The 26955-nt window shown below is 45.3% G+C and overlaps 2 protein-coding genes across 7 annotated transcripts in view; one reads left to right on the forward strand and one right to left on the reverse strand.

Annotated features, from left to right (window-relative positions):
- The window catches only part of MIPOL1 (mirror-image polydactyly 1), a 693631-nt gene extending 669793 nt beyond the window's left edge, over positions 1-23838 (reverse strand). For 3 of the 5 annotated variants that reach the window (XM_077464680.1, XM_077464677.1, XM_077464679.1), the window contains exon 1: positions 23708-23782. The gene's annotated coding sequence lies outside the window, so the exon portion shown is untranslated. Of the gene's footprint in view, positions 1-23555; positions 23575-23707 lie in introns of those variants that run through there. The other 2 variants (XM_077464676.1, XM_077464678.1) reach the window with 2 other exon arrangements.
- Positions 23839-23874: 36 nt separating this feature from the next.
- Positions 23875-26955, forward strand: part of SLC25A21 (solute carrier family 25 member 21) — a 651666-nt gene continuing 648585 nt past the window's right edge. Inside the window, exon 1 of one of the 2 annotated variants that reach the window (XM_077464683.1) lies at positions 23875-23957. The gene's annotated coding sequence lies outside the window, so the exon portion shown is untranslated. The other variant, XM_077464681.1, reaches the window with a different exon arrangement.

The following is a 26955-nucleotide window of genomic DNA, read 5'->3' on the forward strand; positions in this document are numbered from 1 at the left end:
TTGTCGGAAAATTTTAGATCCGGATCTCAAACTTTGTGTATTGGAAATTTCCGACGGAAAAAGTCAGATGGAGCCCACATACGGATTGGATTTTCCGACAACAAGATCCGATCGCACATTTTCCGTCAGAAAAATCTGACCGTGTGTACAGGGCATTACTCTATGCATTCATGTGCAGCCCACTGCTTTAAACCACCTGAGGACCTGCAGAGTCCTAGCCATGTGTATGTTAACAGGCCAACTTTTGGGAAGGCAAATTTTCTGATGCATAAATTACAGGATGTTAACTCAGATTCACATTACAACAATTTTTACATTTTAAAATGAATGGTAAACGTTTGAAGAATGTATGCATTGTAAATGGCATTGCCTATATCTGGTGCACATCAACTGTACGATTAAAAAACAGATCAAAAATGTCTGAGATAACTTAAAAAAAAAAAAAAAAAACTGATTATTATACCAGTGATAACTTGAAAAGAAGAAATTAATATTTCCCTGCATGCTGGAAATGGGAAGAGATCCCTGAACTGAAGGAGTTAGGCTAAACATTCACTTCTGGGACTAAGACCCCCATACACACTATACAACTTTTATTGTCCGATTTACTTTAGATTTACCAAAACCAGTGCAAGGGCCTGCCTGATACAAATTGAAACTCTTAGCCCTTGTACACACGGTCGGATATTCCGATGGACAATGTCCGATAGGACCATGTTGTCGGATAATCCGACAGTGTGTGGGCACCATCGGACTGTTTCCGTCGGAGTATCCGATGGACCAAGTTTTCCAGCTGGGCTATAAAATTTACGACAACATGATCCGATCGGACTTTGTGTGATCATGTGTAGAGAATTCCGATCAGACAAAGTGCCACGCATGCTCAGATCAAATTCCTAGACCAAAGCTATTGGCTACTAGCCTGAATGTAGTCCCGTCCTAACGTTAAGAATGATCGGATTTTCTGACAACTTTGTGTGTATGCAACAGTTGCGGACAAAATTAGACGGATTTGGTTGTCGGAATGTCGGACCGTGTGTACAAGGGCTCAAGGCTTGATATTATATGGTTTTGGTAAATCTGAAGGAAAAAGATCTACAGAAAATTGAATAGCGTGTATCTAGCTTTACTCATGAGCAATGATGCCTGTCATCAGCTTTCAAAGGAGCAGTGCAATTCAGATACCTTATCCAGAAATATTTATAATCATCAAAAAAGACAACACTAGCAAGATATTATTGGTAAAAAAAAAAACAAAAAGGGGTTACATCAGCTTGGCAAACAAGAAAAGTTGTCCAATTCCAGGAACGGCCACAATGCAACAGCTACATCTAGTGGCCAAAATAGGTATTAGTCATAAAAAATGTGAATAGGAATTATGGTTATACAGAAAAAGAGATGATCTCAGGTCCTGAATGTAGATTTTAGGATGGATCTACATGGAGCAGTGCTGGCATATACTGGCCCAGACTTCTATTTAAAATCTATACCACACAAAGAGGAAAATACTGTCACTCACTTGTTATGGGAGGGCAGAGCACATGACACCTGTACACTCCCACCATGATATAAAAGGTGAGTGGCTGCATCTAAAAACAATACTTTAGATATTATTAACAAAAACATAAGCAACTGTTCTGTCCTAATTAACCAGGCAATACCGAGCACGTTCACCCTCTTCCTACCCAGGCCAATTTTCAGCGTGTCACATTTTGAATGACAATTGCGCGGTCATGCAACACTGTACCCAAATTAAATGTTTATAATTTTTTGAGACAGATAGGGCTTTCTTTTGGTGGTATTTAATCACCAGTGGTTCTTTATTTTTTGCAAAACAAATGAGAAAAAGACCAAAAAAAATTCTGTTATAAAATTTTACAAATAAGTAATTTTTATTCTTCACTGATGTGCATTGATGAGGCTGCACTGATGGGCACTGGTGAGGTGGCACGGATAGGCACATAGGCACATTTACACTGATAATCAGTGCTTCCCTGTGTCAGGCTTGCCGGTTATCGGCTCTCCTTTCGTCACACAGTGACAGCGCGTGGGGGAAAAGTTTGCAGATAACAAGCAAGTTTGTTTACATATGATCAGCTGTGATTAGACACAGGTGATCACATGGTAAAGGGCCGCTGTGATTGACCCTTTATATTGACTTATGACCAGCTGTGTCTGAAGGACACAGCAGTCACAGAGTGCTATAGGTCATAGTTTCAGTGTCCACAAGCGGGTATTTCTCAGCAGCCAGCAGTTCCTACCCATTGGTTATCCCCTGAAAGTGGTGGTAAACCGAATTTCGATTTATACCTACAGGAAAGCTTATAATCAAGCTTACCTGTAGGTAAAATGAATCCTAAACGTGAATCGGTTAGGAGATATTCTAGCAAGCAGCAGCTGATTATGTCACTGTCACATGCACTCGGAAGTAATGGTATAACCAATGATGTCATCATCACAACTCAAGCAGCCGCAGCCTGTGAGGCTGGAAGGGAGACTGGGTGAAGATGGAAGCCTCTGCAGCGGTGACAGAGTGCCACTTAAGGGCTTTGTTTCCAGGAAAGTCTTTTATAATGACATTACCTCCAGGAGGAAACTTTAACTTTTTTTTTTTTTTTTTTACTACCACTTGAAGCTTGCTGCTTGAAGCATATTTAGTTTCTCCTCTATTACCTCATCTTCCATTGGTGTTCAGCCATGTGCCTCGTAACCTGCTACCCTGTTCCTGACGCTTCATCAGACTGTTTGTTCCTGCTCTGGTGTTCCCTTTCCCTGTCCTGGCTTGTCCCCTGCTCCTTCTACCTGATCTTCTGTGTATGACCCTGGTTCTGACATTGACTACACCTTTTAGCCCTACTCTGCCATCTGTATATAGTTAGCTTAGTTAGTTGGTTTAGGTAGTTTGTTTATTGTGATCACCCTCACTCATTAGAATGACTGGTTTAGGTTCATGGGGTCTGTGCAAGTCCAGCACTTGGTATTCCTGACACTTATTGCAATGTTTAGTAGTGGTACTGGACCCCCTCACATGTCTGATGAAGGGGTCTTGTGAAGATTTTAAACATTTCATCAAAATGTGATCATTTGTAAGATGTACTTTTTGCCCCAAAAAAATGGGGGGGGGGGGGTGTGTCTGTGCGTCTTATGGAGCAAATATTGACCAGGCTCCCCCAGTCGCCTCCATGTTACAATACCGGCAGGAGAGAGGAGGATGGGCATCCCAAGTCTCCCATGAGCGCCGGGCGATCTCCCGGCTGGGCCTGTCACTCAGCCACAGCGGACGTTCAGGCTGCTCTGTCTTCTGACAGGCGGATCAGTGTGAGGTCACGGTGTATCAAAGGAGGCGGCAATTTGTTACAGCGGGTGCCAGGATATTCTGTGACAGAGCTCTGTATGGTAAGACTGCATTTCATTGGCACAAGTAAGGCTGCATTTAATGGGCACTGGCAGGCTGAATTTCATGGGCACTGGTAAAGATGCCTTTAATTGGTACTGGTCAGGCTGAATTTCAATGGCACTGGTAATGGTAAGTGCATTTAATTGGCACTTATTTGGCACTGGTCAGGCTGCATTTCATGGGCACTGGTAAGGCTGAATTTAATTGGCACGGGTCAGGCAGCACTGGTTAGGCTAAATTTAATTGGCACTGGTCAGGCTGAATTTCATGGGCACTGGTCAGGCTGAATTTAATTGGCAATGATCAGGCTGAATTTCATTGGCAATGGTCAGGCCGCATTTAAATTGGCACTGCTGAGGCTGCATTTAATGGGACTGGTAAGGCTGCATTTTATTAGCACAAGTCAGGCTGCATTTCATGGGCAGTGGTAAGGCTGCATTTATTTGGCACTGTTCAGGCTGCATTTCATGGGCACTGGTAAATATTTTAGTACACCATTTGGTTCAGAATATTTTCCTTGTTTTCATTCTCAAAAACCTAGGTGCGTCTTATGGTCAGGGGCATCTTATGGAGTGAAAAATATGGTATATTGCTTAGTTGGCGAATATAACCATGTACAAATGGTTGGAGGAAATCAGGGTGGAAAATACGTTCAGCTTAATATTTATCCCATGCTGAAATTCACAATGGCTAGGATGCCACACATTATGTAAATAATAAAGCCAAACTGTTCTGCTATCACACTAGAGATTTCACATGAAATATGTGAATACATTAACTGACATTTGTTATTTTTGCGTAATAGGATTTGATTTTTAAGTACTGTTAAACAAACACCTTTTCAATACCAGGTAACAACTCGGTAACTGTTCAAATGGTCACATTACGAAGTGTGAAGTAAGGTGTATTCTGGAAGTCACACCTGAGCAAATAGACCTGGGATGTTATCGATACACAGAATCTCACAGACCTATGTTGGAGAGGTTACAAGTGTGCTATGGAAAGTGGTGTGGTGTAGCCAACAGGTGGTTATGCAGATCATTTCTCATGAAAATAAATGTAATTAGGAAAATGTTAGAATGAAGGAGATTTCTTTTGCATATACAGTACTGTATGAATCCAAACACTTTTTAAGCTTCCTTTCTACACCATTTTTATTAAACTGACAAATACACCATCCTGGAAATGAAGGCCTTGTTCAGACCATGTGCAGAGACCTGAGGTTTTCTGCACCGGTCTCTGCAAGGAAAAAAGGAAGACACATGTGCCCTGTTCACACCACAACACTGGTGTGCAAATTGTTTTCTGTGCAGAAATCTGAAACGCGTATGCAGTTTTCTGTGCAAGGAAAAAACTGATGTGACATCAACATTGTGATGTGAACAGGGCACATAGAGAACAATTGTTTTCCTTGTGTTCTTGCGGAGGATTAATGTTACATAATTCTGTGCAGAAAAAAAACCTCACGTGATAGCAGTGATATAGTGTGAACACAGCACATAGAAAACAATGGATTTCTTTGGAAACTCATTGGATATAAAGTGCTGTGAAAAACTATTTGCCTCGTCCTGATTTTTTCTTTTTTATGCATATTTGACACACGTAAATGATTCAGATCAAACAAATTTTAATATTACACAAAGATTTTTCTGAAAAATAAAAATGTAAGTGTACTCTCTCTTTACCCTACCAAATATACTACTGGTGATCTGGGTCCTTGGACCAATCAGATGCTAGAGAGCAGTCAGGGGCTTGTGAACAAAAGAAATATGCTCACTTAGATAGATGAAGCATTGATCTGATGCTGCTTTTGTCCTAGCTGGCTATAAGACTGAGAAACAATAATCAAAAATCAGTGATCACTCGGTTCTCAGCCTTCGAGGAGCAGAGAGCCTTTGATTCTGCTCTGCCTCTCCATCACTCACTGGAGTGCTGGGCTGTGTAGGGGGTGGGAGAAGCTGGCTCAGGCTCTTGGCAGCTCGTTGAGAGGCTGAGCCAGTTTCCGGTCCAGGCATGTGGGTGGATTCCGACTATGAAGTCTGGATCTTTGAATCTTGGCTCGGCTGAGTGACCCCAGGGGACGGCAGACTTTAGCCTACTGTCAGCTGAATACGGGTCACAGGAGTACAAAACTGAGTTCACTCCAGTGATCTTTAGTACAGGCGAAAGTACAGGCCAAATAACTTTGGCTATACTTCTCCTTTAACTAAAATAATAACAATTTAAAATACCAAACCCTGATTTAGCACTTCACCAAGACATCCTTAGAAGATACATAGAGCCAACTTGATAATAAAGTTGCAACATCAGGCAAAACTTAAACATTAGTTCCTGGAATAATTGGTCTCAAAGACAGTAGATCTACTCAGAGAGCTTTAAAAACAAAAACACAGTTCCTAATATAAAACTTTTTTTTTTTTTTTTTTAATAGACACAGCAGCAGGGATCGGGAGCAAGTACACAGGGTGAACCCAGGGAAAGTGGCTTTCCGATGAAGAGGAGGGTCCTGGAGTGCTAGCAGGGAACCCCAGAAGAAGTGGATTGGGTCATTTTTTGGTTATTAAAAAAATAAATATAGATGACGTGTTATAACCACTTTACATGAAAAACTAAACACTTAATTATTGTGAAGCACGCTTTAAAAGCCCACTTGTTTAGATTATAAACAAAGAGCTGCAGCGGGTAGCATAAGCACCAAGCGGCACTGTAACAAAGGTATTCAGTAAGAGTTCTGTGAATGGCAGAGAGGGCGGAAGGGGACGGGTGGACGGCATTCAGCATGCCAGAAGACAGACACTCATTACAGCATCCTGCGGCTGTAAAGGGGGCACTGCGGGGATAATGTTTAGCAGAAGCAACTGCTTGTTGGTAATGGAATACTCACCATTACATGTATGGGTCTGTACTCCAAAAAAAATATTTACTATGCACAGGTCCATTTTTATTTTTGTTTTCTAATTTTTATTTTTATTTATTATTTTTTTGCATATATTTCTTTGGAGCACTAGTATTATTGAGATTACAGTACTGATCTTATTAGTGCTTATTTATAGCAATTGGTGTTATTTATATGTATTCTTACTTGCATTGTATGGGTATATGTTGCTAATGCATTTTCAATGTTGGGGTTTATGTTAATATTTTGCACAACATTGAGCACACATGCACTTTATTGTTTATTCACACCTTAATTTAAAAATTAAGGATTGCGCAGTTCTACTTCTTCTCTTTCTATGCACAGGTCCAGCCTGGGTGAAAAAAAATTTAAGTCAGCAGCTACAGTATTTGTAGCTGCTGACTTAAATTTTTTTTTAACATTAGGGCACTTATCTGTCCAGGGAGCCTGCGATGTCAGCACCCAAGCTGATCTTCGGATTAACTCCTGGGTGCTTTCGCGGCCATTCCTGGCAAGGGAACCAGGCAGTGAAGCCTTTCAGCTTCACTCCTGGTTGCCTACCGTGTATGAACCGAAGCGTCCTGTGCACCGGCGGCGTGTGTGTGTGGGGGGGGGGGGGGGTCGGCCAAGCTTCCAGGAGATTGGGCCATGGTCTGTCTCCAAAAGTTGGGAGGGGGGACCTGTCAAACAAAATGTCCCTGTTCCCCCCTGAAAGGTGACGGGGGGGGGGGGGGGGTTAGGGATGCGTATAATCAAGAGTTACATTTTTTGGTGGAACTCCACTTTAAGCTTTAATTTAGATTAAGAGAATTAAAACATCATGTCAATTTCATATGCTATAAAACAGGGCTCGACAAACCCCGGGCGCCAGGTCGCATTTGCGACTAGAATTAGCGACCTGGCGCCTGGGGCAGCACAGCTGGGGGTATCCTGTCGCCGTGCAACCCCCGGCGTGATCGCGTCGGGCCGCGCTGCCACCGGCCGGTAATTGAGGCCTTCTGCGGTCCTATGTTTCCTTCTGGAATCTGGCACCCTCTAGTGGTGGCTGTTGGTATGACAGCCAGCAATGCTAATGGAGCTTTCACTGCCCGCCCATCTCCTCCCCTTTACTTAGAACCCCTAAACATTATATATATTTTTTATTCTAACAACCTAGAGAATAAAATGGCGGTCGTTGCAATACTGTCTGTCACACCGTATTTGTGCAGCGGACTTACAAGCGCAATTTGTTGGGGAAAAATTATTTAATTAAAAAAATAAGACAACAGTAAAGTTAGCCCAATTTTTTTTTATATTGTGAAAAATAATGTTACGTCGAGTAAATTGATACCCAACATGTCACGCTTCAAAATTGCGTCCGCTCATGGAATGGCGACAAACTTTTACCCTTTAAAATCTCCATAGGCGACGTTTAAAAAAATTCTACAGGTTGCATGTTTTGAGTTACAAAGGAGGTCTAGGGCTAGAATTATTGCTCTCGCTCTACCAATCGCGGCGATACCTCACATGTGTGGTTTGAACACCGTTTTCCTATCACGTATGCGTTCGCTACTGCACCCAAGCTTGGCGGGACAGGGCGCATTTATTTTTATTTATTTTTATTATTTTCACTTTTTATTTTTTCACTGTTCTTTTTAAAAAAAAATTACACTTTTATTCCTATTACAAGGAATGTAAAAATCCCTTGTAATAGAAAAAAGCATGACAGGTCCTCCTAAATATGAGATCTGGGGTCAGAGAGACCTCAGATCTCATATTTACACTAAAATGCAATAAAAAACAAAACAAAAAAAACAATTGTTATTTGAAAATAAATAAAATGTCCCTCTAAGAGCTATGGGCAATGACTTGGAGACAGGTGGGGGCCGCGCTATCTTCCCCTCACTCGTCTCCATGTCCAGGGACAGGTCCAGATTGCCGTTACGGACCTGGTTCCTAACTTTTTTAGCTGGCTCCTAGATTCCAAGCAAATTTGTCAAGCCCTGCTATAAAATGTAAAATAATGCATTTGGGTGGCAAAAATATGAATGCAATCTATACACTGGGGGAGGCCTCTGGGAGAATTTAGGATGGAAAAGGCCCTGGGTCTGGCAGATATTAGTTATGAAGAAAGGTTGCGAGCGCTGAACTTATTCTCTCTGGAGAAGAGACGCTTGAGAGGGGATATGATTTCAATATACAGATACCATACTAGTGACCCCACAAAAGGGATAAAACTTTTTTGCAGAATGGAGTTTAACAAGACTTGTGGCCACTTGTTAAAATTAGAAGAAAAGAGGTTTAACCTTAAACTACATAGAGGGTTCTTTACTGTTAGAGCGGCAAGGATGTGGAATTCACTTCCACAGGCCGTGGTCTCAGCGGGGAACATCAATAGTTTCAAGAAACTATTAGATAAGCACCTGAACGACCGCAACATACAGGGATATACAATGTAATACTGACATATAACCACACACATAGGTTGGATTTGATGGACTTGTGTCTTTTTTTACCCTCACCTACTATGTAACTATGTAAGCATTTTTTGGAAAGCAAAAAAATGCATTCAGGATGGATGTTCAGAGATATTTGAAACTTCAAATGCCTGTAGTAGCTTCTAAATGCAGTAACTTGCGTTTAGCCGTGTTTAGTTTACAGTAATTTTAAGTGGCGATACATTTTTTACAATTTGCAAAAGAACATTTAAAAAAAGCTTTTAAATGCAAACACAGCTAAACATGGCATGAAATTGTGGAAAAACTGTAATTTTTAAACGTTTTAAGCCCCATACACACTATCAGATTTTTTGTCGATTTTTGTCTTCAGATTTACCAAAACCATGTAGTGCAAGGCCCTGCCTGATTGGATACGAAATGAAACTCATAAGGTTTGACCTCATATTATATGGTTTTGGTAAATCTGAAGGAAAAAAAAAAAATCTGAAGAAAATCTGATAGTGTTTGTGGCTTTACTATCTATCAAGTTAAATCGTTCAGGAGAGGTTTTAAAAAGTCCCTTGTACATTAAGCCTTATGGCGCGTACACACGATCGAATTGTCCGCTGGAATTGGTCCGGCAAACAATCCGCCGCACTTTATAACGAATGGACTTGGCCACACACGGACGCTCCGGAAGTCCGGTGATTTCTAACGCAGTGACGTACAGCACGTATGACGGGACTAGAAAAAGGAAGTTCAATAGCCAAAAGCTTCCTTCTCATACTTGCTTGAGAGCACACGTCATTCTTAGTCCGCCGGACGAGCACACTGACATAGGATTGTTCAATGAAAGCCAAGTCCGGTGGACAAATTTTGAGTCAAAACTACTTTCTAAGTCCGCCGGACTTTACAACGAAAAAGTCCGCTGGACCCCACACACGATCGAATTGTCTGGCGTACTGTGGTCCGCCAGACAATTTGATCGTGTGCACGCAGAATCAGGCTAAAAACAGGTCCATGTCCCCCCCCCCCCCCGAAAGGTGCCAAATGTGACACCGGAAGGGGGGAGGAAGCCATTAAGTGGAAGTTCCACTTTTGGGGGGAACTCCACTTTAAAAAAATATCTTAAATGTGTGAATCTTGAGTGAAAACATTGATAACATAGTTTTTTGATCTATAAATATCAATACCCATGGCTATAACATCTTCATACTGCCAAATATAATTCAATCATCATATCTCATTTACAACAGCGAGTGACATCCTTGCAATAATGTGTTAATGCACAACAGTTGTGTGTGACAGCAGATATGCTTGGATAGGTTAACAATACACTGCTATGGCCTATACATAAAACTGCACTCCTTTAAAGGATGTCACAGACTAAATATTCAGGCCTGAACCAGTAAAAAATTGAATAAAGACACATTAATTGGTTTATTCTCACTTACCGTATAAGGAAAAAAAATAGGACAATGTATACAGTATATATTTTCTTTTTTCTTTTTTTTTTTTATTGCTTAGAGTTTCAATTATTTTACACAGAGTTTGAAAACTACATATTTTGGGGACTATCTACACATTTCTAAATGCATTGTCTTAGTTAGTTGTACTGTATGTGTTTTTCTAAACTAATAATACTAATATTATGGTACTATTAAGTAAATAAAAAAAAGTATATAGTAAAACAAAAAAGTCAAATGTATAACAAATCTTCCATGAATGAAACAGGTTCTATAATGGAGTATAGGCAGATAATTTAAAGGTTCACCTCCTCCATGTTCCATTCATATAAGCTGCAGTACGAGATCTATGAAAACCTGCCACTGCACTGCAGGCCTGATTAACCCCCGTCACACTGGAAGATTGCGGTGGCGGGGGTGGGGAAGATTTCACTTAAACCAGGAGACTGCAACACAAGGGACACATCATATTGATGGTAACTAACGTCCCTTATGCTGATTTTTTTATTTTATTTTTTTGCTGATCAGGCCTTTTCTGTAACTTTTTGTTTAAATTTGTATTTTGTTTGAAAAAATTACTTAGAACCCCCAAACATTATAAATATTACTTGTATTTTTTTTTTTCCATTACTTTTATTTATTAAGGATTGTAAACATCAAGTTTAATAGAAATAAGCATGACAGGTCCTCTTTATTGGAAGATATTGGGATTAAAAAGACCCCAAATCTCTCATTTACCGTTAAAAGCAAAAGATGATTATTTTTTTTTTACATTTCAACTTAAACCGCTTGCCGACTGCTCCAATTTGTAGACGTAATAACTTTTGCGCATGTTTACCAAAAACATGTAGCAGAATATATATTGGCCTAAACTGATGAAGAAATTTGATTATTATTATTATTATTGTGTGTGTTTTATAGCAGGGAGTAATATATATATATATATATTTTTTTTTTTTAATAAAAAAACGCAAAGGGGATCAAATACCATCAAAAGAAAGCTCCATTTGTGGGGGGGGGGAAACATAATTTTTTTTGGGTACAGCGTCGCACAACCATGCAATTGTCAGTTAAAGTAATGCAGTGCTGTATCGCAAAAAATGGCCTGGTCATCTCCAGAGCTGAAGTGATTAAAAAAAAAAAAAAAATTAATTTGGTTATGTCCGAGAACTGGAAGTGATGTCAGAGGTCTCTCTGTTTCTCCGAGGGCATAAAGACGAGCGGGGGTAGGGGGGGCATCTTGACTTCCTGCCCATCAAACGGTCGCATCAAATCACTTCTGGGCATTACCGGTAGCTCCAGTAAGTCTGGAACGACTGGGGCGGGACCTCTCTCACCACCTCTAAAAGTGATCCTGCAGCGAATCCGCCCGCGGGACCTCTTTTATCTGACACGGAATCGCCCATAGTAAAAATTATACCGGGAGTTAAGGCAGCTAGCTGCTGGTATGTAATGTCAAAGCAATGACGTATCTTTACTATGGGCCGGTCAGTAAGTGGTTAAGCTTGGGCTTTAACTAGTTCTAAGGAAACCACCACCTACTCACAGTGTCCCTAATCACCATCGCACCAGTCATTTTCCCTGATCAGTGTCGCACCAATTATTGTGTACCTGGTCATCGCCACTCCAATTACAGTGTCACTGATCACCACACCAGTTACAGTGTCACCAATCACAACCACACCAGTTACAGTGTCACCAATCACCACCACACCAGTTACCAGAGACCCTTTATGATGTCTGGGCATGGCATAGTAACTGGATTTGGGGCCTCTCTAGCCACTTCCCAACAGGCACACACCGATGTACGTTGGCAGAATGGCATGGACAGGCAAATGGGCGTACCTGTACGTTTCATTAAAATGTTCTGCCGTGTCACTGCGTGGGCGCTGGCCGGGACCTTTATGAGTCGGTACCCATGATCACCTCATGGAGAGGAAGAACAGGGAGAAGAAGAATGGGGAGATGCTAATGTTAACAAGCATCTCCCCGTTCTGCCTAGTGACAGTGTCAGTGATCTCTGCTCCCTGACATCGGGAGCAGAGATCAGTGACGTGACACACACAGCCACGCTTCCCACAGTTAGAAACACTCCCCAGAACACACTTAACCCCTACACTGCCCCCTAGTGGTTAACCCCTTCACTGCCAGTGTAATTTACACAGGAATCAGTGCATTTGTATAGCACCGATTGCTGTATAAGTGACAATGGTCCCAAAAATGTGTCAAAAATGTCCGATGTGTCCGCCATAATGTTGCAGTCATATATATATTAATAAAAATGCCATAAAACTATCCCCTTTTTTGTAAATGCTATAACTTTTGTGCAAACCAATCAATAAACGCTTATTGCAATTTTTTTTACCAAAAAAAGGACGCCAGTTTTGTTTGGGAGCCACGCCGCACGACTGCGCAATTGTCAGTTAAAGTGACGCAGTGCCAAATTGCAAAAAGTGGTCTGGTCTTTGGCCAGCCAAATGGTCCGGGGCTAGGCTGTACTTTAGGTATACCAGGGCTAGATGATGTTTTCTGGCAACTTTTGCTGTCTACTATCTGCCAATTCTTACCTTTCCCATTATGATAAACTTCTTAACAAGTGCTGCTGCAAACTTCCTAAACGCCTTGGTAAATATCAAATTTCTGCCGAAATTGCATAGGCATGACGCCAGCTTCCCACATAACAACTCTCAGATGCCAAGCCCAGCACTACGGGAGGCTGAACTAACATTAGGGCTACACTGGCGATTAAATTCATTTGCTACTGAGAAAATTAACTGTGTGTTACTAGTTACCTCACTTGTAGCAAACTGAAAAGTGATGCTAATGAGATCAAAGAAATAAGCTGTTAGATCTCTCCATAGGAATAAGATTTTATCATCAGTGCTGCTGGCTTCTGACGGATGAGCATAATAGAAAACCAGCAGCCGATCGGCTTCCGATCAGCGCTCTCCACCGATCGGAGTGTTCTAGCTCCAGAACACAACAGCTCAGCGGGGAAGATCTTTGTACTAACGTTGAATTGTCAGTACAGCGGCTCCGACCGGAGCGGTCAGGTTTTTATCCTTCAACGCGCTGGGAACAAAAAAAATAACTAGTAGTGTGTATCAGGCACTAGGGCCTGTTCACATATACTGCATTGACTTGCGTTTTACTGCATTGGAAGAACACAGGTCATTACATGGACACAAAGGAAACTTGTTTTCTGTGTCCTGTTCACACTACAGAGCTGGTGTCATGTGCAGTGAGTTGTGTTAAAGTTTTCCCTACTTGCATTTTACTGCAACCTACATGAACACATGTAAACACACGTTAAATCAAGCCTCATGGGGGAAAGAAAATGCTTTTTATTATGCCGTCCCTTACAAATCCACTTTGGGGTGTGTTTAGGTCGGGGTGTTATAGAGGGCATTTTTGTGAATTCTCTACAAAATGGATTTGTTTACGTTGATCTATTTGACACTTGGCTTGTCCAGCTCAAGATGATCATGGAAAGATTGTCACAGTCCCTTAATTGCACCAACACTTACTCGTGTCAACACTTAAGCTCACACAAAAAGCGTTGTCACTGACAATAATGCTTAATGCCTCTGCTCCTATCTGACACTGACAGTGTTACTGGCTGGTTAATGCATTTGCCTGCACACAGAAGCAAAAGGTGTTACCAACAATATGGTTGCCCTGTACAGATAGGAAGTGTCTGGAGCTGCTCTCTCCTAGTTCTCTATTATTTCCAAGTGCATTCTGGGATACAGGAACCTCCACTGCCTCTCCCCAACACCCAACTAACACTTTATGAATACGTTACTAGTGCGGCATAAACACTATAAGTGCGGTTACGGTGCACTACCACTGAAATTAAAGGGGTTGTAAAGGTAAAAATGTTTTCACCTTAATGCATAGAATCAAATGCATAGAAAAAAAAATCTGACAATGCCGCCCCCCCCAGCCCCCCATTTTACTTATCTGACCCCTTGAAAATCCCACGCTCGCCCCTTAACATCCTCTTCGCCACTCAGCCTGGCCGTTGATTGGTTACAGTGGATGGATTGAAAGCAGCGCAGCCATTGGCTCACACTGCTGTCAATCACATCCAATGACACGGCACAGGGATGGGGCCGAGTGATACAGTGAGCGGCTATGGCCGCTGGCTGTATCACAGAAGCGCGCCCGCAAGCACTCCTCACCATCTGAGGGAGCTCGTATGAACTTGAGAAGTCCTTGCGGGTAGAGCCGAGACAGCCCCTGAGGGACCCCAGAAGACCAGGTTTGGGGCCACTCTGTGCAAAACTAGCCTTTTACAACCACTTTAATGGAGGCAGCTGAGAAGTGGCAATGCCTCTTGAAAGCGACATACTGCTTAATTTTTAATACAACACAAAGTTAGTTATGTGTTGCCCATTTTAATATTCTTAAACACTAAAAACACTAAAAACCTTCAGTGTGCAGCAGCCCCCCCCCCCCCCAGCCCCCTCTAATACTTATCTGAGCCCCCTCTCAATCCAGCAATGTCAACGAGAGTCTTGGTTCTCCAGGGACTTGTATTCCTGATTGGCTTTTTGAAAGCAGCGAGAGAGATTGGCTCCTGTTGCTGTCAATCACAGCCAGTGAGACAATCAGGAGACGGGGGGGGGGGGGGGGGGCAGGACCAAGTCGTGTGAAAGGACAAAGACTTGGGGGGGCACACTCTAAAAATGCATTACATTAAATTAATTAGCATTTTGCTTATTTGCTGAATATGTTCAGGTGTTTTAAATAGCCTTGTGGGATTTAAATGTAATTTTTGTATGTGTGCGCTGTAATCTTTTGTTGTTTATCTGGTCTTATAGATGCACTATCTTTAACGTAATGCATTTTTAGGATGTGCCCCCCCAAGTCTTTGTCTGTTTGTAGTATGGACCCTGATCAGATCCCTTGGGCTGGAGCACCCCATCCCCTCAACATTACCTCTAATTAGTGTCCACCTGTGTTATAGGAGGAGTCCTTTTAGTTCTCCCATAAAGAGGAGTATATTTCTCCCATGGTTGAGAAGCAAGACCTTTCATTCTATGAATAATGTAGGAACCACTGATAATGGGGTACTTTGACGCAGTAGTGGGCTTAAGCACTGCGTGACCATATGGTGTTACCAAATTCACCTTATTTGCTGAATATGCTTTATATAGCCTTGCAGCATTTAAATGTCATTTTTGTATGTGAGTGCTGTAATCTTTTGTTCCATGTGTGGATGGACACACAGAGCCACGGCTTGGGAGTGTGCCTGCTTGGCTGCCCCCAGAGTAAGCTGCTTGCTGTGAGGACATCCGGCAGGAGGGAGTGGCCAGGGGTGGCAGTAAGGGACCCGAGAAGAGGAGGATCAGGGCTGCTTTATACAAAACCACTGCACAGAGCAGGTAAGTAGAACGTTTGTTATTTTTTTTATTTTTTTTTAAACAAGGCTTTACTATCCTCAGTGCCCGCATAGTGGGTTTTGTCCCTGGCCCGCCTGGCGCCCATCGCTGTGCGTTGCATTTGACGCCTGGACTGGTGAGTCTGCCCTAACCAAAATATCTATCCATAACATAGTTTTATGTACTTACTATCTTAATTTATTGGTCAGTATATTATTTGTATAATTTTTATTCTATTTTATATTCTTTTATAGAAACTATGTGGTAGCATCTGCTCCTGATGAGTGGGGAGATACCCACGAAACGCGTCGAGCTTTGCATTTTGATGCTCGGGTTATACTTGTATACGAAACCACATTTACAAGCTTCAAATTACTTATTTAGAAGTCCTTGACCATCTATTACAAATTTTGTTTACAATTATGGGATGCTTTTCTATCATGTGCATACATTTGTTGATGTCGGATATGCTGTCATGGGCATCATTTTGCCATATTACCTAACCAACCTATCTATTACTGTTATGTATGATTATTTATGGATACTATACATTATGTCATATACTATGTTTCTTCTGTATCATTATTTATATATATCTTCAATTGGACTTATTTATAATGAGTAGTTCCTTTGAACATTCAATTAAATAAATTAATATGGTCCAATGAAATAATTTTGTCGTTTACTATCCAAGTGCTTCATTTAAAGTCCCAAACTTCCCTTTTATATGCGTATTAATTACCGGGATGGAGGTACTTAACTGTACTTCATTTAAAGTCCCAAATCTCCCCCTCCGTTGTCTATAAGGCTTTACTATCATTTTAACTCTAAACCCTTACCCTCACGAAAAAAATAATAATTACATGAATAATAAAAAAAAGAAATAAAAGCTAATGGAAAAGCTAAAAAAGATGAAATATCTAGCAACAAATGGAAGCAGTCACTTCCAGCATGACGAGGTCCTCTGTGGTTGTATGCAAAATGACAGGCAGCAAAGCCAAACACCAAGTGGATGCAGCCCTCCTCAGATCCTCAGACGGGGTAATCCAAACTAAAGCTACAAAAACAAACAGGCAAGCAGGTACACACACCTAGTGCATTATCGAAAATGTTTATTAGTGATGAAAAACTACTACAAATGAATACTCAAAGTAGCAAGTGTTAAAAGCCAATGAACCACAAGGTGCTATGCAGCGCGGATGCAGGTACACCAATCACATCATAGGGGTGTCAAGCTGGCGCATTTCGGGGGCCCGCCACCTTCTTCTGAGCTAGGCTACTACTTGAAATATTCTAGCTCTGAGGAAGGGAGTGAACCTATGAAACGCATCAGCTTGACAGCCCCACGATGTAATTGGTGTACCTGCATCTGCGCTCCATGGCATCTTGTGGTTCATTGGCTTTTACCACTTGCTTTGTGAGTATTCATTTGTAGTTGTTTTTAATCGCTAATACATGTTTTTGATAATGCACTAGGTGTGTGTGCCTTCTTGTCCATTTGTTTTTGGAACCTAACAACAAATGATGCAACAGATGATAGTTTTCTCTATTGGCTAATAAAAAAAACACCAAAGCTCAAAAATGCTGTATAAAACCACACAAATTGTGCATAAAAACACACAAAAAACTATGGAAAAACGCACAAAGATGCTACGCCCAGGTGTGAATGCAGCCTTAGACAGAAATGCCAGGGCATATCAAAAGAGTAAGGGAAATCCTGCTATCATATGGTTCAAACTGCCTGTAAGTTTAGTTTAGAGACGTTCTACCCAATACGGGTTCCAATGTACAATGGTAGATGAGACCAGAGGGCCTCAATCCTGAGACAATGGATGAAAATGTGGGCAGGAATCCCAGCATACCTCGGGTGGTACTTTGTACATACAGCTGATATTATAGCAAGGCTAAGATTGGCTAAACCTTGGCAGAGCAGGATGGCAACAATACAATGATGACGATGACAACTAGTCAATGGCTGGTATTGGAGAAGGGCAGATGTGATTGGAAAGGAAGGGCCTCCTTCTTCAGGGCTCTTATGGAGAAACAGATCACTTTTGGATAGATGAAATGGTGGTTTTCTCCTCATGGACAATCAGGCTACCTCAGCAGATCCAGGTCTTTACTCATTATGTATTTCGTACGTAAGCTGATTTGGCTGTCCCTTCAGTTCCATTTCCACATTCAATGTAGGTTCATCTGTGGTGTAGAGCATAGAGCAGCGGATGCTCTGTCTTGTCTGAACTACCCGCTATTTTCCTACAGGTCCCAGACTCAGGCGCCTGTATCACACTATCCCCACTTTTCTCGCTAACAATGGATTCGCTTCCCACTGGGCCGGCACAGCAATGTTGGTCAACAAGTCATTGCCAGTTAACGCCAGGAAGGCTTATGACAAGGCCTGGAATACCTTCCAGGCTTTATAGTCTAGGTATCCTAGGTGCGATTGCCACAACATTCTCTATTTACTTGCTTTCAGTGCTTTCTGCCACTCACAGCTCAAGCTAGCCTACAGCACTATCAAGACATATCTGGCAGGTGTCCAGCATTGTTGCCCCTGTGGGACCCTAATAGACCATCCATTTTTTGCAGCACATCCCATCAAGGCCATTTTCAAGGCGATTTAGAAGAGTATCGCCAATACCACGGTTAGCAGACTCACTGTTCCAGGGCATATTTTACGGAGCATGTTCATTTTACTCTGGAGGGCTCCTTTCGGGCTGCTACCCAGCTTGGTCCTCAAGGCGACCATGAACAAGATCTTGCATACTCTTGATCTACCAGTTAGTTAGGTACACCGATAATTTCAGGTTGCATCTGGACGTTTGCAAGACCGGAGCCGGTACTGACCTTAGTTTTTTCGAGACCAGCAATACCTGGTGCCCTGTCACAGTTTTAGATCAGCTCATGGCCAATCACTGCGGATAAACTCAAGGATATTCCGCTTTTACCTTTCCCTAGTACTCCCCTCTCCATGGCACAGTTCATGAACCATTGCCACACCCTGCTGTCAAACCTAGGTTGGTCCCCAAAGCTTATTCTGGCCATTCTTTCAGGGTAGGGGCGATTTCCACTGCTTCTCGCCAAGGGGTCCCTGTTCACATCAATAATGCGGAGGTTCACACAAAAAAGTAATCCCCGCTTTTCGGAACCCACCTCCCCCCTCTGGTATCACATTTGGTACCTTTCAGGGGGGAGGGGGGGTGAGAATACCTGTACAATACAGATATTTGCACCTACTTCTGGGCATAGATATCTGCAGAATCTGTCAATTGCGCCACTTTCTGACCCCCCCCCCCCCCCCCCCCCCGTCTGCTGGGAAACACACGGATCCCAGAGACAGCAGGGACTATCCATATTGCACAGCGCGACTCGGGCATGCGCGGTAGGGAACCGGGAAGTGAAGCTGCAAGGCTTCACTTCTTGATTCCCTTAGCGAAGATGGCAGAGGCAGCACCCGAGAGCTGAGCAACAGAGCGGCTTTGGGTGCCAACATCGCAGGCGCGCTGGACAGGTAAGTGTCCACATTTTAAAAGTCAGCAGCTGCAGTATTTGTAGCTGCTGACTTTTACAAAAAAAAAATGTTGGAGGAACTCCCGCTTTAAGAAGTTAGGTAGGTGGTAGGGGTGCACCGAATGGTTTTTTTTGTGCCGAAAACCGATACCGAAAATGAAAAATACACTAGGCCAAAAACTCATACCGAAAATGACCTATACCGAAACATATTTAAAAAAAATGTTTTATACAGGAGATGATCAGAGACTGGGGACATGGTACAGGAGATGGTCAGAGACTGGGGACAAGGTACAGGAGGTGGTCAGAGACTGGTGAAATGGTACAGGGGGTGGTCAGAGACTGGGGACATGGTACAGGAGGTGGTCAGAGACTGGGGACATGGTACAGGGGGTGGTCAGAGACTGGGGACATGATACAAGAGGTGGTCAGAGACTGGGGTCATGGTGCAGGAGGTGGTCAGAGACTGGGGACATGGTGCAGGAGGTGGTCAGAGACTGGGGACATGGTACAGGAGGTGGTCAGAGACTGGGGACATGGTACAGGAGGTGGTCAGAGACTGGGGACATGGTACAGGAGGTGGTCAGAGACTGGGGACATGGTACAGGAGATGGTCAGAGACTGGGGACATGGTGCAGGAGGTGGTCAGAGACTGGGGACATGGTGCAGGAGGTGGTCATGGACTGGGGACATGGTGCAGGAGGTGGTCAGAGACTGGGGACATGGTACAGGAGCTGGTCAGAGACAGGGGAAATGGCACAGGAGATGGCCAGAGACTGGGGACATGGTACAGGAGATGGTCAGAGACTGGGGACAAGGTACAGGAGGTGGTCAGAGACTGGTGAAATGGTACAGGGGGTGGTCAGAGACTGGGGACATGGTACAGGAGGTGGTCAGAGACTGGGGACATGGTACAGGGGGTGGTCAGAGACTGGGGACATGATACAAGAGGTGGTCAGAGACTGGGGTCATGGTGCAGGAGGTGGTCAGAGACTGGGGACATGGTGCAGGAGGTGGTCAGAGACTGGGGACATGGTACAGGAGGTGGTCAGAGACTGGGGACATGGTACAGGAGGTGGTCAGAGACTGGGGACATGGTACAGGAGGTGGTCAGAGACTGGGGACATGGTACAGGAGATGGTCAGAGACTGGGGACATGGTGCAGGAGGTGGTCAGAGACTGGGGACATGGTGCAGGAGGTGGTCAGAGACTGGGGACATGGTGCAGGAGGTGGTCAGAGACTGGGGACATGGTACAGGAGCTGGTCAGAGACAGGGGAAATGGCACAGGAGATGGCCAGAGACTGGGGACATGGTACAGGAGATGGTCAGAGACTGGGGACATGGTGCAGGAGGTGGTCAGAGACTGGGGACATGGTACAGGAGGTGGTCAGAGACTGGGGACATGGTACAGGAGGTGGTCAGAGACTGGGGACATGGTACAGGAGATGGTCAGAGACTGGGGACATGGTGCAGGAGGTGGTCAGAGACTGGGGACATGGTGCAGGAGGTGGTCAGAGACTGGGGACATGGTGCAGGAGGTGCTCAGAGACTGGGGACATGGTACAGGAGCTGGTCAGAGACAGGGGAAATGGCACAGGAGATGGCCAGAGACTGGGGACATGGTACAGGAGGTGGTCAGAGACTGGGGACATGGTACAGGGGGTGGTCAGAGACTGGGGACATGATACAAGAGGTGGTCAGAGACTGGGGTCATGGTGCAGGAGGTGGTCAGAGACTGGGGACATGGTGCAGGAGGTGGTCAGAGACTGGGGACATGGTACAGGAGGTGGTCAGAGACTGGGGACATGGTACAGGAGCTGGTCAGAGACAGGGGAAATGGCACAGGAGATGGCCAGAGACTGGGGACATGGTACAGGAGATGGTCAGAGACTGGGGACAAGGTACAGGAGGTGGTCAGAGACTGGTGAAATGGTACAGGGGGTGGTCAGAGACTGGGGACATGGTACAGGAGGTGGTCAGAGACTGGGGACATGGTACAGGGGGTGGTCAGAGACTGGGGACATGATACAAGAGGTGGTCAGAGACTGGGGTCATGGTGCAGGAGGTGGTCAGAGACTGGGGACATGGTGCAGGAGGTGGTCAGAGACTGGGGACATGGTACAGAGGTGGTCAGAGACTGGGGACATGGTACAGGAGGTGGTCAGAGACTGGGGACATGGTACAGGAGATGGTCAGAGACTGGGGACATGGTGCAGGAGGTGGTCAGAGACTGGGGACATGGTGCAGGAGGTGGTCAGAGACTGGGGACATGGTGCAGGAGGTGGTCAGAGACTGGGGACATGGTACAGGAGCTGGTCAGAGACAGGGGAAATGGCACAGGAGATGGTCAGAGACTGGGGACATGGCTCAGGAGATGGTCAGGGACTGCGGACATGATAAAATAGATAAGTGCAGCCAGTGTTTCCACAGTAGTGCAGCCAGTGTTGTCCCCAGTGCCGCCAGTGTTGGGAAGAGAGAGGAGAGCCGCCGCCTGGTTGAATAGAGAGTAGGGAACATCACAGCTTTCATTTCAATAGTTGTGTGTTCCCCGTCACATACAGCCCCTCCCCCTTGTCCAGGCACTTTGATAGACAGATCACCCATCCAATCCTGGGACGGTTGATCTGTCTATCAAAGTTCCCCAGAGAAGGGAGGGGGGCTGTATGTGGCGGCACGCTATGGGGAAGACACAGCTATTGAAATTAAAGCTGTGATGTTCCCGGCGTTCTATTCAACCAGGCGGCGGAGGCGGCTCTCCTGTGCTATACACCCCCCATGATGGGCGGAACCAGGGATGGGGGCGGTGCTCTGCCCCCACCCAGGCCCCGCCCCATTTTCGGCTCCATTATCAGCTGTTTTTTGCTTTTGGCAAATTGCAGAAAAGGGCATTTTCGGCTGATATGTTTTGGCGGCCAAAATTTCAGTGCATCCCTAGGAGGTGGAATCCAGTATGCTTCTCCATATATATCCCGGTTCCACATGTGGAGAGATCAAGGACATTCATGCATTTGGCCGATTTATGCTGCATACGGTGACTTTCAATAAATCTGTTTTGCTAGCTCATCCTACTGTCTTATTTTTGCCCCCTTTAGGCATACTGACCACGTGACTACGGAACACCCCAGGTCACTTCCTGTTTTCCCTTAATACCTTTCCAAATACGGTCTACTAGAGACTCTGAGTACAAATATATTTATATTGGTAATATAACAAAAAAAGGTCCTTTATTTCAGAGCACATTGGCATATTAGGAGTCATCAACATCATCACTGAACTGTTAAAAAAAAACTTACCAGAGAACAAGCCAACAGTTTGTATTTCTAACATTATCAGCGTCACTTTAGCCTTGGCTCACACTACTGCGACTTCTCAAACAACTTGGTGCGACACACAACACAGAAAGTCGCATGACAAGTCAAAACACATTTATTTCAGTTGGTGCCGACTTAATTGTGCGGCAGACGTTGCAACAAAAAAGATAAAAAAATTGTTCCTGCACTACTTTTCTGAGTGCCATATACTGCAATGTTGAAAATCACAAAAGTCGCAAGGAAGTCACTTCTTTGTCTCATCTTTGTGACTTTGGAGGGTTTTGTAAGTTCGGTAATATGTGTCACACTCTGTATTGTTATGATCTGCCAAAATCACAAAACATAAAAGTCACAGGAACGTCTCATTAAAGTTGCATCAAGTCACAAGCAAGTTGCAATGCAAAACCGCACTGAAAGTCACACGACTTTGGGGTCGCAGCAGTGTAAACAGAGCCTAGCCTTGATTCACACTATAAACTGCATGTGAATTCCTGTGCAATTCACATGCGATTCAGCTTGATGCAATTTGGGCTCATATAATTTGAAGTGCATGTACCTTTTTTCTAGTCGCATCGCAATGGGATCACATGGCCATTGTGTACCCCACTCCAGTGCAGGTAAACACACTGCGTTTGGGGTGTCATTTAGCGCGATTTGCATGCTGTGTGGTAAATGTGCACAGATCGCTACGTTTTCCACACCACATAAGTGTGAAACTAGACTTTATGTTGCCCTAAGGCCTTGTTCACAAGTATGTTGTCCATGTTTGATAGCTCTTCAGAGGGCACTTGATGAGGACGTGTTATATTGCCTTCTCTAGAAGGTCCGGCCTTGTTTATAATCAGTAGAAGGAGAGTGGCAGAGGCAGAGAAGACAGCAGGAAGGTCCCCTATGGTGACTGCGCACTTCCAGGCCCACGTAATGCCTGATTGGCTGAGCTGGAGCCGCACTGTGACATGGAGATGAAGGGGGTGGAGGTGAGAAGATGATTGGACACACACTGACTGACATGTAATGAAATGGTACAGGGGAGTGGCACAGGATGGCATATTTGCTGTGGGCACTGGATGGCCTGTCCTGGCACTGTAGATGGGCATAGTTAAGGGCACAGCTCCTGCCATCCATTGATATTACAATAATGAACTGCCAGACATAGGACGTGCACTGACCTGAATGAGGATATCAGTGAACAGACATACTCCTCTGCTCTATAACACGTGAGAACTGAGAAAACCAACACAGGGACAAGTACAGACACGTGTACTAACACACACTCCACCCACACACTCTACAATCACACTACTCAACTTTCTACTCTTACCGTCCTCACACCGGTCCAAAAGCTTTACCACTGCGCATGCGCAGAGCCTCCGTTACCGTGACAACGCATTGCTACCCAATCCGAAGCTGCAGGCATTCCACGTGACGCCGCAAGCTCATTCATAACTCAAGAAGTAACATTGTAGATCATGTGGCCAGTGTCAAAAAAAGAGGCGTGTCTGCGCGATGTTATTGGCTGCAAGAACGAGGCTTGGAACTCACAGCAAGGGATTCGGCCAATCACAAATCAGGTAGGATAAATGCTCTTTGTAGCCTTGCTGTGGACCAACAGGAGCCAATGAGCCGTTTGTTGATGTATGTATAGAGCGCGGGAGGTGGTAGTGGTGGTGTGGGTAGAGGCCGGTGCTGAGTGGATGTAGCTGGGGAGGGACAGAGAGCACTGACATGGTACCATGTGCGGCAATGATCGCTCAGTCCCGTGTACTTCACATTCATAGAGATGTCATTCTGTGTCACTACAGACTAAAGGCGAGACGTGGATGTGTAGAGAGCGGAGGGGACTGCCCCCCTATATGTCCTCTTTACACTCCTCATGAACAGTCACACCTATGCAGCTTCCATATTCCAGGTGAATGTTGTGCTTCTCATCCATTGAAGTCTATGGAACCCTTCCATAGAATGCAAAGATGTGAGCTTCACTCAGGAAACCATGTTATATGATGGGAGGTGTTCCACGCACTACAATATGCATAGGTGTGAGTGAGGCTCATTCATACCACACGGGCATGAAAGCGGGAGAACCGCGCCCATTTCACACGCAGACGTCAGTTACGTACCCTGTTCTCACCAATGTTCATGTCAGTTTTTTTTTCTAGTGCAGAAAAGAAATTGCACATTTTGGTGTGATCAGGGCACATAGAGGACCGTGGGGTTATTTTGTGTTTTTTTTGAGGCCTGCAGAAAAACTGAGGTCTCTGCACCATGGTGTGAGCAAGGCCTGAAAGTAAAAAAAGAAATTTGGGTTGTCATCGGAACAGGAATAGAGAGGACATTTTCCAATGGGGACACTGGTTCTGATGACAACTCAGTTCAGGGGGATTTGCTCTCACTTGCTGTGTTGGCCATGTGACAGGAAGTGAAGGGAAATCTCCCCAACAGTGGTGTAGCATGGGTTGTCAGCACCCGGGGCAAGGCAAGTCATTTGGGCCCCCTAATCCATGGACTGTTAGATCCCCCCCCCCCCAGACTGATCACACCCCACAGATACACCCCCAGTCTGACAACACCCCATAAGATATCCCCCTAGTCTGACCAGACCCCACAGATATCTCCCCCAGTCTGATCCCGCCCCGCCCCATAGATACCCCCCCAGTCTGACCTCACCCCACAGTTATCCCCCCCAGTCTGATCACACCCACAGATATTTCCCCCCAACCTGATCACACCCCACAGACCCCCCCCCCCAGTTTGATCACACTCCACAGATCCCCACCCAATCTGATTACACCCCACAGATATCCCCCCCAGTGTGATCACACCCCACAGACACCCCCACAGTGTGATCACACTCCACAGACACCCCACATATACCCCCCCCAGGTCTGACCACACCCCACAGATATCCCCAGTCTGACCACACCCACATATATCCACCCCAGTCTGACCACACCCCACAGATATCCCCCAGTCTGACCACACCCACATATATCCACCCCAGTCTGACCGCACCCCACATATATCCCCACAGTCTGACCACACCCCACAGATATCCTTACAGTATGACCACACCCACATATATCCACCACAGTCTGACCACACCCCACAGATATCCCCACAGTCTGACCACACCCCGCAGATATCCTTACAGTCTGACCACACCCACATGTATCCCCCCAGACTGACCACACCCCACAGATACCCCCCCCCCCCAGTCTGACTACACCCCACAGATATCCCCACAGTCTGACCACATCCCACAGATATCCTTACAGTCTGACCACACCCACATATATCCCCCCAGTCTGACCACACCCCACAGATATCCCCACAGTCTGACCACATCCCACAGATATCCTTACAGTCTGACCACACCCACATATATCCCTCCAGTCTGACCACACCCTACATATATCCCCCCCCCCCGTCTGACCACACCCCACAGATATCCCCCCAGTCTGACCACATCCCACGGATAGCCTCACAGTCTAACCACACCCCACAGTCTGAACACACTCCACAGATATCCCCACAGTCTGACCACACCCCACAGATATCCTCACAGTCTGACCACACCCCCCCAGTCTGACCACACCCCACAGATATCCCCCTAGTCTGACCACACCCCACAGATATCCCCCTAGTCTGACCACCCACAGACCCCCCCCCCCCAGTCTGATCACACACACCCCCCCCAGTCTGGTCACACCCCACAGATATCCCCCCAGTCTGGTCACACCCCACAGATATCCCTCCCAGTCTGATCACACCCCACAGATATCCCCCCGTCTGGTCACACCCCACAAATATCCCCCCGTCTGATCACACCCCACAGATACCCCCAGTCTGATCACACCCCACAGATATCCCCCTCAGTCTGGTCACACCCCACAGATATCCCCCCCGTCTGACCACACCCCACAGATATCCCCCTAGTCTGACCATACTCTACAGATATCCTCCTAGTCTGACCACACCCCACAGATACCCCCCCCCAGTCTGATCACAGACACCCCCCCCCCCCCAGTCTGGTCACACCCCACAGATATCCCCCAAGTCTGGTCACACCCCACAGATGCCCCCCCAGCCTGATCACACCCCACAGACATCCCCCCCAGTCTGATGATACCCCACAAATATCCCCCCAGTCTGGTCACACCCCACAGATACCCCCCAGTCTGATCACACCCTACAGATACCCCCAGTCTGGCCACACCCCACAGACATCCCCCCTAGTCTGGTTACACCCCACAGATATCCCCCCCAGTCTGGTCACACCCCACAGATATCCCCCCAGTCTGATAACACTCTACAAATATCCCCCCAAGTCTGATCACACCCCACAGATATCCCCCTCAGTTTGATCACACCCAACAGATACCCCCCCCAGTCTGGTCACACCCACAGATATCCCCCCAGTCTGATCACACCCCACTGATAACCCCCCCATCTTACCACACCCCACAGATATCCCCCCCCAGTCTGATCACACCCCACCGATATCCCCCCAAGTCTGATCACACCCCACCGATATCCCCCCAAGTCTGGTCACACCCCACAGATATCCCCCCA

The sequence above is a fragment of the Lithobates pipiens genome, unplaced genomic scaffold (assembly GCF_037356315.1).
Source record: "Lithobates pipiens isolate NorthernLeopardFrog02 unplaced genomic scaffold, aLitPip1_a1.2 Scaffold_30, whole genome shotgun sequence".
Lineage (NCBI taxonomy): Eukaryota > Metazoa > Chordata > Amphibia > Anura > Ranidae > Lithobates > Lithobates pipiens.